The sequence below is a fragment of the Hydra viridissima genome, unplaced genomic scaffold (genome assembly GCF_058129835.1).
Source record: "Hydra viridissima isolate aposymbiotic clone 2 unplaced genomic scaffold, HvirCarnegie_v1 scaffold_5, whole genome shotgun sequence".
Lineage (NCBI taxonomy): Eukaryota > Metazoa > Cnidaria > Hydrozoa > Anthoathecata > Hydridae > Hydra > Hydra viridissima.
The window spans coordinates 7,175,382-7,190,284 of NW_028324304.1; the positions used below are offsets into that span (position 1 = coordinate 7,175,382).

At 31.5% G+C, this 14,903-nt stretch overlaps 3 pseudogenes across 1 annotated transcript; 1 reads left to right on the forward strand and 2 right to left on the reverse strand.

The window, feature by feature from the left end:
- Window positions 1-2,441: 2,441 nt before the first annotated feature.
- Window positions 2,442-4,043, forward strand: LOC149888310 (uncharacterized; annotated as a pseudogene).
- A 4,440-nt stretch (window positions 4,044-8,483) lies between these two features.
- LOC145189413 (uncharacterized) lies at window positions 8,484-10,908 on the reverse strand (annotated as a pseudogene). Its single transcript, XR_016452988.1, has 2 exons — window positions 10,693-10,908; window positions 8,484-10,591 (listed from the first exon to the last, which is right to left on the reverse strand). The product of XR_016452988.1 is annotated as an uncharacterized LOC145189413 (transcript).
- Window positions 10,909-14,218: 3,310 nt separating this feature from the next.
- LOC149888311 (uncharacterized) lies at window positions 14,219-14,841 on the reverse strand (annotated as a pseudogene).
- Window positions 14,842-14,903: the final 62 nt, after the last annotated feature.

A 14,903-nucleotide genomic window follows, 5' to 3' on the forward strand; every position in this document is an offset into this window, starting at 1 on the left:
AAAACTATGTTCAATGTGCAAAGTATATTTTAGTTCATCAAATTATATTTTTATTGATGTGTTCTGTCTTTGATTCATTCTTTTTCAAATCTGCACTTGTGTCTTAGGCCTATGGCTTGCAAAAGGTTCACTATTGCCCTTAAGTTGCTGTGGGTTCCACAGTTTGATTTCCAACCTGGCATATAAGTACATCATTTTTAAACACTATTTTATTTGTTAACTTAAAATTAAAAGTAAAGATAATTCTTTTTAATGAAATAACAATTTTTTTTTTTATTGTTCATTAGCCCCTCAAGCGCATTCATAGGAATTGGTATACCAGGTAGAGTATTTAAGGTTACTGTATATGAAGTGTTATTTTTAAAAAAAGGCACGCTTTATGACTTTGTTTTTATATAGTTTTTTTTAAAGATATTTCCTTAGTTAAGATAATGTAGCAATATAATTAAGCAATGTTTAATTGTTTTTATGTTTTAAATTATGCTTAAATAATAAAATTAAATTTATATTTGTTCAATGTAGATAAACTTAGTATCTGGAGTTATTTGTCAATAACTGATGGTCAGACTATTTCAAACAAAAACGTTTTTAAGGGCTGAGAAGGTAAGTTTATTATCTTTGTTGTAATATTTATTTTCTTTTGTTGTAATATCTATTTATTTTATATTTTAAACGTTCGCTAAACGCAAGTTAAGCAATAATCTACAGATAGTAATATTTTATGTATTCTGTTTTAAATAAATAAAAATTATTGTGACTTTAATATTCATATTGTAATTGTAAATTGCAATCTTAAAATGATTTTTATAATAACTTCTGACTATTCTTTTCGTTCACCGAGCTTAAGCGTTGCCACGTATGACCTAATGATTTACAGTTGGGGTTGTGTTTTTTGGTACAAGGAGCATTTTAGTTTTGTAAATTCGTATTTAATGGCTATATACCTATGCACAAAGTCAAAAGGTATTTAATGTGCCCTCCAGGCATCGGCAGGATTTGCCATTCTTTTATGAGTAAAAATTGCGCTGAAAGATGTACACAATTTTTCTAACGACAAGTGCGTTCTATTCAAACAAAAAAAACAAAAATAATATTGTATATCAATGCATTTAAATCTAATGAAAACTTATTATAGGTCCTATGCTATTCCGCTATCGCTTTATCATCGATTTGCCGCTGACAGACCGTTGTTCAAAAGTTGTCGATTTGCCGCCATCAGTCCGCTGCCGAACCGCCTGCAGCTTTCCGCTAACGGACCGATGGAAATACGATGTGCAAGCCTACGCGGCAACGCAGCGGGCGGCCGACGTCGGCACGGCATAAGTGCTGACAGTGGTCCGTTGTCGGTCCGCCTGCTTGATGTTTGCTGAGTAGGAAGTATCCATTGATTTATGATTGGAATTAATGTTGCAGCATGGCGATTTTGGACAGGAACCAAAAAGCCTTTCTTCGTTGCAGGTTCATACCCACCAAATATCCACTGCTGCAGGATTATTTTACAAACTTGATATTTTCTTCTACAAAAAACAGATTCATCTATATTAACATTGCACCCTGTACCGCCTGTTGGATCAGGATTATTGAGGAAATATGAGACGTAAATGTCTCTTCAAAATTGATTCCAATAAACAATGATACTGTCGTTTCCGATAATTAACTCTTGCCTTAAATCACTTATTGATAATCCCGAGCGCTTGACTGGACATCTCCAAAAAACTTGATCAACTGACCCATTCTTTGTTTGCTGTGTCCAGGGCACGTTACATACACTACAATTCATACTTTCAACGAGTAAACTATATGTTCGGCACCAGTAAATTGTAACTTCGATATCGCATTTGATTTTTGCTCCTATTTCTGTCATAGAAAGTGAGTCAAATGCGACTATCGTTGGTCTTCGAAGAGCCATGATATGTTGATAAATGAAGAAGCAGAAAAACTATTCTCCGTTTTATATAACAAAAATAATGAAAATAAATTAACGGGGGGTTCTCAGAAAAACACTCCTTTTTATATAACAAAAATAATGAAAATAAATTAACGGGGGGTTAACTTTTAGTATTATAAGAAAGTCAATAGTTTTAAAGAGTTATTTTTTTTTAACAAATAATTTTTAGTTTATTTTAAAGTTAATTTTGCACACATTCAGTGTACTTGTCCGAGGGAAAAAAAGCTGAAAGAGAACAAACGGGGTCACTATCAAAGTATCAAATGACTTGTAAAGATACTAAGGAAACAGCTAGACAGGTTTCTTTAGAAAAGAGGAAGCTGAAAAGAAAGTCAAATCTAGAAAAACAAATTAGAAAAAAAGAAGAGGAAGAAACTTCAAAAAGTAAAGATTATGTTGAGTCTTTTATATTTATATTTTATATTTATATTTTTCAAATAGAATAGAAATGGAAGATGAACCTGCTTCAACAGATAAATGGAATCTAAATTTTATGTCCATTAGTCATACTGCTGAAACTTCTTTGAGATTTGATATTTCACCAGCTGCAACATCAGCAGTAGTTTCAGCTTTTCTTCAAGACTTTATTCTTGTTAACTTTTTAACACCTGAAATGTCCTATTTAGCTATAGATCCTAAGAATGTTATTAGGGTTAGGAAAGCAGTAATGACTAAAGCAAAGACATCTGAAGAAATGAAGTTTCAATTACAATCTATCAAAGGTATATTTGCTGATAGCGGAAAAGATTTTACCAGAGTTTTAAAGCACAACCCTGTAACAAAACGATTTCATCAAAGGGTTGTAAAAGAAGAACACATTACTGTTACTTCTGAACCTGACGGTCACTATATTACACATTTTACACTTATTAAGGCAATACCTCCTAATAAGCCTGCTAAACAAGCAACTATTGGACTATTTAAATGGATGGTTCCTCGGGGAGTACATAAATCTCTCGAAGTAATAGGAAGAGATTCAACAAACGCTGTAACTGGTTCAGGGAAAGATGGAGGTTTTTTGACAAATCTTGAACAATTGTTAGGTAGAAAGTCTTTCTGGTCTATTTGTATGCTACATTGCAATGAGCTTCCTTTGAGGCACATTATTGTCACTCTGGATGGACCCACCAATTTAAATGTTGGTTTCGCTGAACCAAATAGAAAAGCTATTTTAAAAATAAACAGTATGGAGAGAATTGATACATTTGAACCTATTGCGCAGTTGGAACCATTAATCCAGATCCCTGAAAAAATTCTAAGTTCAATGTCAACAGACTCAGCTCTCTGCTATAAACTGATTACATGATTGACTACAGGCAAGATGGACCCAAATCTTAAAATGGCTAAGTGTGACAATTTTTCTCATAGCAGATGGCTTACTATTGGCGAAGCGATTATTTTTCTCCATATGAGTAACCATGGCTTTACTGATGATGTGCTAAGAAGATTTCACTTAATTTTAAAATGGGTAGTTCAAGTGTATTTTCACATGTGGTATAAAATCAAAGTGAAACACAGTATTGTTGAACACATAGTAACGGAACACATAGTAACACTTTTAAGGCTGCTAAGAAAACAGGAGGATGAGATAAAAGAAATTGTTACTCCCTACATAAAAAATGGAGCTAGTTTTGCTCATTCTGAATCTCTGATTCTTCACCTTATAGCAAGCTCAGATAAAGAATCTAGGAGGTTTGCCAATAAAACCATCAAAGAGATACGGAAAAGTTCGGAGTATGGAGACACTCGATTCAGGATAAGGAAGAAGGTCCAACTCAATCTGGGAGCTATATCCATACAAGAACTGATCAACTGGGACAAAGAAGATAAATCAGAACCTGTATTTACATGTCAAATACCTACAAAAGATCTTGACAATTTCTTAGAGATACCTTTTGAAGCACCCTATTTTCCCCTACACGCACAATCTTGCGAAAGAGTGGTAAAAGAGGTGACAGATGCATCTGCATCTGTTTGTGGATTTGAGAGAAGAGATGGATTTGTCAGGGCTAGGTTGGCTCATAGACTATTAATGCCTAAGCTGCACTCTAAAAAAGATCTAAAAAACATTTTTTTAACAGACACTTGAATTTGATTATATATACAGTAAATATGTTTTAATATCAATATGTCACTATGCCAAACAAATGGTTGATATTATTGTCATTTGTTTTTTTCTTTTTCATATCTGACATCTTAAAAATAAACAAATTCTCTGGTAGGTAGAGAATTTTTTTTTCTTTTTAATTTTTTTATTATTACTTAATATTACTTGAAATTTCTAAAAAATAAAAAAAAAGATCTGGTAACCCCCCGGGCTCCCAGCTCGTCGGGCCTAGTTTAAACTTGGTTTTTCGATGCCAATCATTTCCCTAGTTTTTTTCATGTGTTATACACAAATAAAACGAAAAGTTCACAGATGTTCACTGAGATATAATTTTTTTAAATTCGATAACTTTACGTTCTGATATAAGGATAATTTACGATTTTACGGTGACAAAAGAACCAGTTCTCCCCGGTAGGTAAAAAAAATTTTTTCGAAATTTTTTTTCGAATTTTTATTTATTATACATGCTAGAAGTTTCTTTGTTCACTTTTTTTTTAAGTGACGTTCCCTAATATATATATATATATATATATATATATATATATATATATATATATATATATATATATATATATATATATATCTGTACCTCGGAGGGATACAACACTATGTCCATTTTCACAACTTTACAGGAGAGGAGTTTTAAACTTTTTTTCAACAAAAAGTGTTATTGGCACAGCTATTTATTGAGATGTTGAAACAATATTTTACCAGAACATTCTATTTATTGTTATTTACATCATGCAGTTGTTATAAATGAAAAAAAAAACCCTTTTTACGTTTTTTTTTCACTTTTTAATGGACATGGTGTTGTATCCCTCTAATAAAGTTATTGTATTATAAGACCTAATGTGGGATATTCAATAACAAACACAATACTATTTGACTTACAAAATGTATTTAACTATTTTATTTATAATTCTCTTTACAAATACAAATAATACATCTATGTATTCAACTAAAATGGTATTTTAGATGCAAAAAACTCAGTCATCATCACGTAAGTCTCCTTCAGGGTACTCACTAGTGGTATTACTATTATGCTTTAAGTTTTTATAAAAGTCATGGCAAACTGTAGGAACATATGGTAGTAATGCCAATAGATCATTATACTTTTGTTGTGATATTGGTATTGGACTTGGTGTTACCAGTTGCAAATCGTTTGGCAATGTAAGGTGTCGCCTTCGAAACCTAACAAGGTCAATCTCCTGGTTTTCATCAGCGAAATTACTTTTCAAAAACAGAGTTTCCATGCTGTTCTGTTTTACTTGCAGTTGAACACAGGTTGACAGAAGAACTTGTTCTTTGTTGACATCTTTTTTTCTATTAATAAAGGGTGGATTTTCACATGTTTTGACATCGTACAAAGACCTAAAATTTTTAAAATCTTCCAGTTCCATATTATGCGCAGTAAATTTCATTGAGGTCTGTTTAACTGCTGCCAATCCCAGGGCATTAAAATTGTCATGTTAAGTTTTTTTCTCTTCCGCTCTATCAGTGCATGAACAGTATCCGCCTCCATATGCGTGTTGCCCTTTAGTAGAAACTTTTGAGTGATGATTTTTACTTGAGGATACTTATTGAGTATCCAAAAGAAACACATAATAAGGCTAATATTCTTATTCTGGCCGTAACAATTATCCGACCACAGAATGATTTCTTCAATGTCACTGCCAGGAATGACGGTATCTGCCCATTTCAGTAATGCAGATCCGATTTCATTTCCGCCACGAGCTCCTTTGGATTCGTCCCACATAATACAATGGACTGACGAATCAGAAGAATCAAAAAGGGTGTAATTCAACGTCCAAAGTTTTTTCTTGTAAAAGCTTATGCAATTTGTTATAAGGGGTGACGGCAAACATTTTTGAAGATCACCCGTTAATACCTTAAGGGTTTAGTTAGCCCTTTTGGTGTCCTCGCTTTTTAAATTATACCTTAATTTAGATTCATCCAGATGTGCATTATGTTCTTCCTCAATAGAATTTGTTTCATCTAGAGTAAAATTATTATTTTTTAATTTTGCTTGAAAATAATCACATAAGTCACACGTGTCTATTTCTGGTGGTTTGAAATTCAACTTAAATTTTTTGTTGAACACAATTTTTTGTAGAGCCATTTTTTAGCTATTAACAAAGGGTTGAAATCATTTTCATCACAATCCTCTACATACAGTTCATACATTTTCTCTATGTTCAGGTGCGAACCCAAATACTTCATATCACTCTTTTCCCTACTGTAATGACTGCTATAATATGGGAAGGAAAAGATGTGTCTTACTACATTTTCAACAGTGTCATTATGTGTTTTATTGACGGGAGTTTGCTTACCCCTTTGATCGATTTTTACAATTCCACCTGGTTCAATATTTTTCAAAACATTAACTACCACGGTGTTAGGAGGCAAGGTCTCGTTTTCTTGAACGGACAGTACTATGCTTCTCTACACATGAAACAATGAATTGCCGTTTTATCTCATTTCCCTTCTCCTGACTCCAGTATGCATTAAAGATCTCCTGTCTGTCACTTTGTAATAATTTTTCAGAACATTTCAGTCTGCAAGAACAAGGAGGTTTAATAATTCTGGCAGGGACAACTTTACCCTTTTTACTAATATATTCTTCACCTGCAGAATACTTACGTTTCTGAATATTACATGCCCATTCACTGGTATGAACGACACGCTTTTTACCTCTCTGAGTGTAAATAGATTTATTTTTCACTTTTCTCCTTACGCCTACTGTTCCTTGCAAATCTAGGCCTACTTGATTTTCTGCAATCTAATTTAAGTCTTCCTCAAGTAAACGTAGCTCATGTCCATTTGAGTTTGTTTTAGCGCTAGTTTTATTTCTACTGACCTCAATTTGTATTTCATTAAATACAGGGACATCATCACTGGAATCCGTTTCAGAGCTTGGAGGTTCATAATTATTGTCCCGATCAGAATCATCATCATCTTCGTCGAAACGCAAGTCATCTCTATTATCCTCTTCATTTTCAACATCCTTGCTGTTTGTATGATTTGGTTCTGAAATAAAACAAGTCTTAACATATTACATATAAAACATAATATTTTGAAGTTTAGGTTCATGACAAAACATTACATTAACTGTTTGAGGTTATGTATATCACATTAAAAATAATGAGCAAAACAGTAGCTTACCTGTAGTAGAATCTTTTTTAGAACTTTTCAATAGTTCCAGAATCTTTCTGCCACGAGAATTATGGTTCATTATTCTTACTATTACTAAAAAAGAGCAAATATTATGACTTAAATACAACCAACTATCCGTGCGTTCTTTTGTACCCACCTGGTAATTTGCAGTTAACTTGTTTCTCCCGAACGCTTTCGGTTAGTTAGCTATGAAGCTTTGACACTATTGGCTGCTGAGAATAGGTTGCCAGGGCGACAGCACGTAAGCGCCGCCTAGATGACACACTGCGCATGTCAACCGATCTTGCCGAAGTCCAAACTGCGGTAAGATGAGGAAGTAACTGAACTTACCGAGTAACCTTAAAAGAACGCTTGTGGTAAGTTACGATGACTTCAAGTACCCATAAAAGAACGGGAAAGTGACTTCCAGTTAACCGCAAGTCACCAGGTGGGTATAAACGAACGCACGGTATGTAAACTCATCAGAACTGTCAAAAGTACTCTTAGTTCACTAACAATCCGCCAGGCTGTGTAGAGGTATACAAGTAGTAATTCCATATATATATATATATACATATATATATATATATATATATATATGTATATATATATATATATATATATATATATATATATATATATATATATATATATATATATATATATATATTTATATTAGGGTGTAGTGAAAAAACTTTTTTTTTGAAATTGAAAATTTAAATATTATTTTCAGATGTCCATAGACATTTTAAGATATACTATAAAAAAAAATTCTCCATAACTTCAAAATAAATTACCAAAATGGGGTAAAGGGGGGAGTTATTAACAATAAATAGTCATAACTATTAAACACAACATATTTTTTTAAAATTTAAAAACTGCCAGTAAATTTTTATCTATTTTAAAATAATAATTGGAAAAAAATTTAAAAAAATTAGGTAATTAGAGATTTTTTAAAGAAAGAGGGGGTGGGGCTGGCAGGGGGGGATTGAGTTTTGAGACCAAACCTAGATAAAAATGCTTTTTTTGTTTATAACCCTTATTTGCCACATTTATAGAGGGAATAAAATATCAAAAATTTTGGCTAACCCTTTCAAAAAATAAAAAAACTATATGAATATCAGACCTGCAAAATGAGCCTTTTATGGATTATGGACCTTGTTTAGTAAAAATTAAAATATTAATTCAAGAAGATCAAGTAAGTTAAGAAATATATATACTCATTTTCAAAGCATAAAAATTACATAATCATTTGTTTTAGTTTTTTTTTTTTTTTTTGTATTGTTTTTAGATAAGAGTTTACGGTGATGGCAACCTGCTCGGATAAAACCATCTCTTGAATCATGTCCATAGACAGCAGCACAAGCTCTTGTTGTTTTTTTAACAGCCCGCTCAACACTTTGTATGTGGCATGGTATGGAGTCAACAACCATGGGATTCACCTTAAAATCAACTATTGTCTCAGTAGTAAAGCTACATGTTTGAATAGGCTCAAATACATTATGAGTCCAAGAACATAACTCAGTGAGATTCTTAGCATCTATGTTTAAATAAGAAGAATGAGTCCTTTCTCGGACAGATGTTTCTCCTTTGTCAAAACCTCTCCTTATCTGTAGAATACGATCCACTGCAAAAACCCGTTCTTCCACTTAAGAACTGCAAAGCGAAGTGGCTAGAACAGCTTCACTGTGAGAAAACCAGGCTCCTGATATGACATATTTTTCAACAATATCCCTGGTAACCTGGTTCTGCATTTTTACTAATCTTAAGGTTTCTAAAACATGTCTTAGACCCTCAATAAAAGACCACCTCACCTTTATATCAAACCACATTGGATAGTAAACACCAACAACATATTCAACTAAACGACTTAAAGTAATAAAGTTTTGCCCAGACAGTCCATGAACTGATACCCAAATTCGCATCAGTCTATTTGCAGTGGTCAACCATCTGCTGTGATTAACAGGACCACACTCCATCTTTATAAGATCTATAGGTAAGTTACCTGAACGTATAGCCAAAATCATTTTATACCCATAGAGCTGATCAGTTGAAAGATCATCAATCACATCTTGATTTAATTCAATTGGTCTTTTACCAATGGTTATTGTTGGAAATGCCTGAGCTACTGGAAGTAATGTAGCACAACTTAATAGTTTACCCACGACTCCACTAAACCGATTACTAGAAGTTGTTTTACCATCTAGTTCCTGAATAAGATGCCTAAGCGGAAGCTCATTAGTATGCAGCATACATATAATCCATGTTAACTTTTTATTTAAAAGATCCTCTACTGTTTTTATAACCCCACCTAATCTTCCAGTGTTAGTAGCTGTAGAGTCTGCTCCAATATACTGTAAGTTTAAATCAAATTTTCTACACCAATCTGCTATAGGCTTGGCTATCATTAACGCAGATTTTTCGCCTACTCCAGGCTTAAGAGGAGAGAAATGGAATAAATATTTTCCACCTGGTTCACTAGTGACAGTGTAGAAGTCCATTTTTATTGTTTTAGAATAATATTTTAATGTTGCTTTATCTTGGTTATTAAAAAGAGTTAAATTGTTTCTACCGTCAAAAAAATAAGGCTTTAATTTCCTCTGACTGATACAACTGTAAATCTTCTGTCTGGAGCTTTTCCATTACTTTTTTCTTTTTCCTATGAATTTTGTGATGGTCAATAATCAGTTTATTATCTTTTTCATTAACAATCCCAAGATCTATAAGAACTGCAGAAGAAATGGCAGCAGCTTCTCTGTTACTTGTTCCGTATCTTAAAACTGTTTGAGCAAGAAGAGGAAAATGGTTTGTATTAATGACAGATTGCTTTATTCCATCGTCAATTTTGGTATCCATAAACTGGTTAGAAGATTCATTTTCTTTCTCAATCACATCCACCTCTATTTCTTCGTTAAAAAACTTATTATTACTTAACTCTACTTTCTTCTCCTCCAATTTCTTAAACATTAAAGTTTTTTCTTTTCTTTTGCATTGGTTAGCTAGCCGAGTATGTTCTTTTTATCTCTACAATGTATTTGGTACACACTTTTTATTCCAACTTTCAATCTTTGAGCTCTGATAAACTTCAGCTCTATTTCAGGAATTTTCAAACTTAATGGACAATCACAGATCGGAAGAATAGCACAATGAGAACATTTTGGGTCAGAACAAGTTGGATCTTCCTTGCATTAAATACTATGTTTGCAACGAAGAATATCAAATAGTGCATCCATTTCGTTACATAACTTATTCTTTTGAGTATTTGTCACTCTTCCCCAAACAGTTTGAGTAACTCTTTTCCACTCTTTTTCAATTCTCTGAACTATATAGTGATTAGGCTGAATTTGAATATTGATATTCACTTTTTTATACTGTACAACAACCTAAATTAAAAAAATATATATTTAAAACAGCTATAATAATAAAAGAGTAGAAAACAAATATATTATATAATAATTTTCTTAAAATATAAGACTTAGCTAACTTTACAAGATGATTTTTTGGCAGCTTCGTGAATAATTTCTTTTGACACATACTGAAAATTGGTGTCTAAGGCCTCCATTTCTAACAACAGTAATTGTAAAACATTTCTGAGGGTTCGTAATTCAGATGGTAACAAATCAGCACCAAGACCAATGAATTCTTTAACTTTTACGCTGCCTGGGCAAGAATTACTACGTGTCCTTTTTATTTTATTCATAACATGTATTAATCTATAAAAATGATTCTTGAAATCTTAAAAATTAACAAAAGTACATAAACAGATTACGAAAGTTAATTAGTTATCCTGAAATTGATTTATTTATTGAATTTAATTATTTTTATCCCTAAACTTATTTATAATTCTACTTAAAATAACTCTTTAACCTTAGCACATCGGAATCTAGAAAACACTTAACATAATTTTAAAGGTAAACAACGCATAATATATAGAAAGTAACTTTACAGACCAATAAAATTAGAGTTAAAGATTTTTGTTATTTTATGAAAATATTTAATACTGTTTTTATAGTAAAATACATTGTTTTGATAGTATAATAATTAATTTAGTAGTTAAAAAATAAGTGTTATTAATATAATATATCTAAATCTGTATTTTGTTTTTTATGCAATATTTCCGTTTAGTTTTCTTGCGACCAAAAAAAGTAACTTAATTTAATTTAATCATTATAAAAAATTTAAAAATTCATTTTGGTAATTTATTTTGAAGATATGAAAAAAAAAAAAATTCTAGTATATTTTAAAATGTTTATGAACATGTGAAAGTAATATTTAAATTTTCAATTTCTAAAAAAAAGTTTTTTCACTACACCCTAATATATATATATATATATATATATATATATATATATATATATATATATATATATATATATATATATATATATATATATATATACATGTCCAGTAGTAATTCACATGCTTCAGAAGGATAAAACACCAAGTCCACATGGTGTTCTATCCCTCTAAATGAAAGTGGACTTGGTGTTGTTTTAAAACATGCTATATCCGGTTCTAACTGGTTTTGGACATAGTGCTCTATTCCTCTAAGAAATATGAGAAAAGCTGATTTTAACTCTGTGATAAAGTCAATATGGAAAAAAATGGACATAGTGTTGTATCCCTCCGAGGTACAGATATATATATATATATATGTATATATATATGTATGTATAAACACACACACACACACACACACACACACATATATATATATATATATATATAAACACATATATATATATATATATATATAAACACATATATATATATATATATATATATATGTATATATATGTTTAATTATTTAAAGTTCACTGACGTTTTTTATTTTGTTTTTTTTGTCGATTATATATGTATATATATGTATATTTATATAAATATATATTTTATATATTATATATAATATATATATATATATATATATATATATATATATATGTATATATATATATATATATATATTACATATATATATATATATATATATATATATATATACTGTATTATTTTATTTCATTTTTAAATAATAAAGTTAATTATTTTGAGAGAAAAAAAGTTAATTGAGTTAATAAAGTTACTAAACAGATTTTTTTAGTTTATGCTGTTTATAAAGTAGGCCCCCAGTCAGATACGCCGTTTGCGCGTTGTCTAGGCCTGCAGTATAGATCATCGTGGAGTAAAACCGTAATAAAAGCATGCAGCAATGGTGCAAGTTCCTTTTGTTACACATATTTATTTTCTTTATAATTTTCCTCGCCGAGAGAATGTTTACCGACATTTTATACTATTTTTTCCTTTACAATATGGCTCTTTGAAAACCAGCTATTGATGATTTCGACTCTATTTCTCTTTCACAAATTGGAGCACGATTTATGAACAACTTGGACTGCACAATGCTTTACTGGCAGTCTCTATGAATTTTAACGTATGTGGCGTACCTTGCACACAGCAAAATTATATGCGAGCGGTGGATAAAGTGGTTTGTAGTTGCCCCATTAAACGTTACCGCAGAACTTAATCTCGCAGCCTCAGTCATATTCACTCTCATTTATTCTATCTACACCCTTCGACTCAATCAGAACTTCATCTACATTCAAACTATTCTCACCATCAAACAATCCTTCTTCAACCTCCTCCTCACATAAAAATTTTGGTCCAGATAACCAACTGTCACTCAATAGCTTAAAAAAAAACATACGAGTTGGAATATCTGCTAGATTCTCCAATGCTGCTACATGCCTCCATTTCTTCCTCTTAATCTCTTTCCTAATCACAACTACATGATTTTTCACCCAAGGTTTTCATGTTTTCTCTTTCCCTTTAATCAGATGCTAAGCCACTACAGAATCCGTCCAACAACTAACATTACTATTAATTTCGATTTTCTATTACTCGTTTCACTTCCCGTACTAATTTGCTCAATAACAAACAATCCAACAGTTCTAACCTAAGAACAGACAACTCTTTCAATGGCGCTATCTTTGTTTTGGCTGTCAAAAAACTACTCTTACAGCAACACTCGTCTTAACTCTAAGATAAACAACTGTACAATAAATCTCTCTTGAGCTATCACAAAATCCACGTAACTCTGCCGAAATTATTCTCTCCTCAACTCTAACAAACGCAAACCTCTTCATTTTTAATACATTCAACTCCTCAACATTTCTCAACAATTCTTTCCATTTAAACTCAATCTCTCCACTCACACTCGCATCCCACTCCGTTTTATCTCTACATAACATTTGAAAAATTGTTTTTAATTTGGCTGTTATAGGCGAAACAATGCCTAATGCATCGTAAATTGATGGCGAAGTTTTTAAGATATTCCTTTTTGTTTTTTTAAGTTCCCGTGACATTTGTATAAAGTCATTTAATTGAAAAATAAAATCATCATTTTTCGAGTCCCATTCAGTTCCTAAAACTCTTTTATACTCATGATCACTTTTGCCCAATTCTGTTTCTAAGTAAGTACAATCATCAAGATTGCTTATTTCCATATTTCTTATCATTTTATTCTCAGTGATTATAAGAAGGTAAAATATATATTAATGTTTTGTTACATTATCACTAAAATGTAAGTAAAGATAGTCTATAAGTCATTACTAAAATTCTTTTTTGGTTAAAAAACCAACAAACACTTAAATGCGAAACAAAATTCGTACTAACCTTTTGAATACACAACCAAGTATGTTTCAAATATTCTGCCAGTTTTGGACTATTTTGCAACTCTTGCGACTCTTCTAATTCCTGCACTTTTTTTTTGACAAATTTCATCAGTTTTTGAACATGCAATAGGTCGACGTTTTTCCTTTACTTTATTTTTCACCGAACAACATCCATTAGGGGTGTAAGAAAGCCATCGTTCCTATGCTTGTTCACGATGAAAGTCACAAATATATACCCGACATCCTAGTAAATGAACCATTTGTTAATTTTAAAAATAAATACATTTTATAGCACCAAAGATAAATTCGCTAATTAGATGTTTACTAGAATTAAATGGATTACTAGAGCACCACTATTAGTACATATAAAAGTAACAAATTTTCAAAAATCCAGGGAAAACCGAAAAGAAAAGTGACTATTTCTTCATTGCTGTAATCAGTTAAAAAATAAGTTGGTTGAAACAATGGATTCCATTTTTTGATGTACATTAGGGCTTCTGTTATTCCCACAGTTGTTTCGTTTTCACAAACGAAAATTGCAACAACTTGATAATCAGTGTTTGTTTTGACAACAGGAAAAAAAAGTTGAAGCGCATATCGCGTTGTACGATATGTTGCATCCAGAAAGGCAAGCTCATTCCCATATCATAAGAGTAATAATTGTTGCCATGCATCTTGATAAACAAACAAAAAAAGAATCTTGAAGATATGGATTGTCTTCTGGACTGCATTCTCCATTCGGCCGAAACATTATTGTTGCATCTGGAAAATAAAGTTTCAATTCATTTATCTTTTCGCGAAGACATTTTTGATCTGCAAAGACTTTGCCTTGCATTCTTTATATGATTACCAATCGTTTCATCTCGTGGAAAATATCGTTTGTTGGATTTCTTTGCAATCACATCTGAGTTAAGTTCCAGATGAACAAAGGCATTCAGGTGACGTCTCATCTCCGGAACCGAATTGACAACCGTTTTTAACAAGTTCAGCAATTTTTTCAATAATTTCTTTTGATAAAGGCTGATTA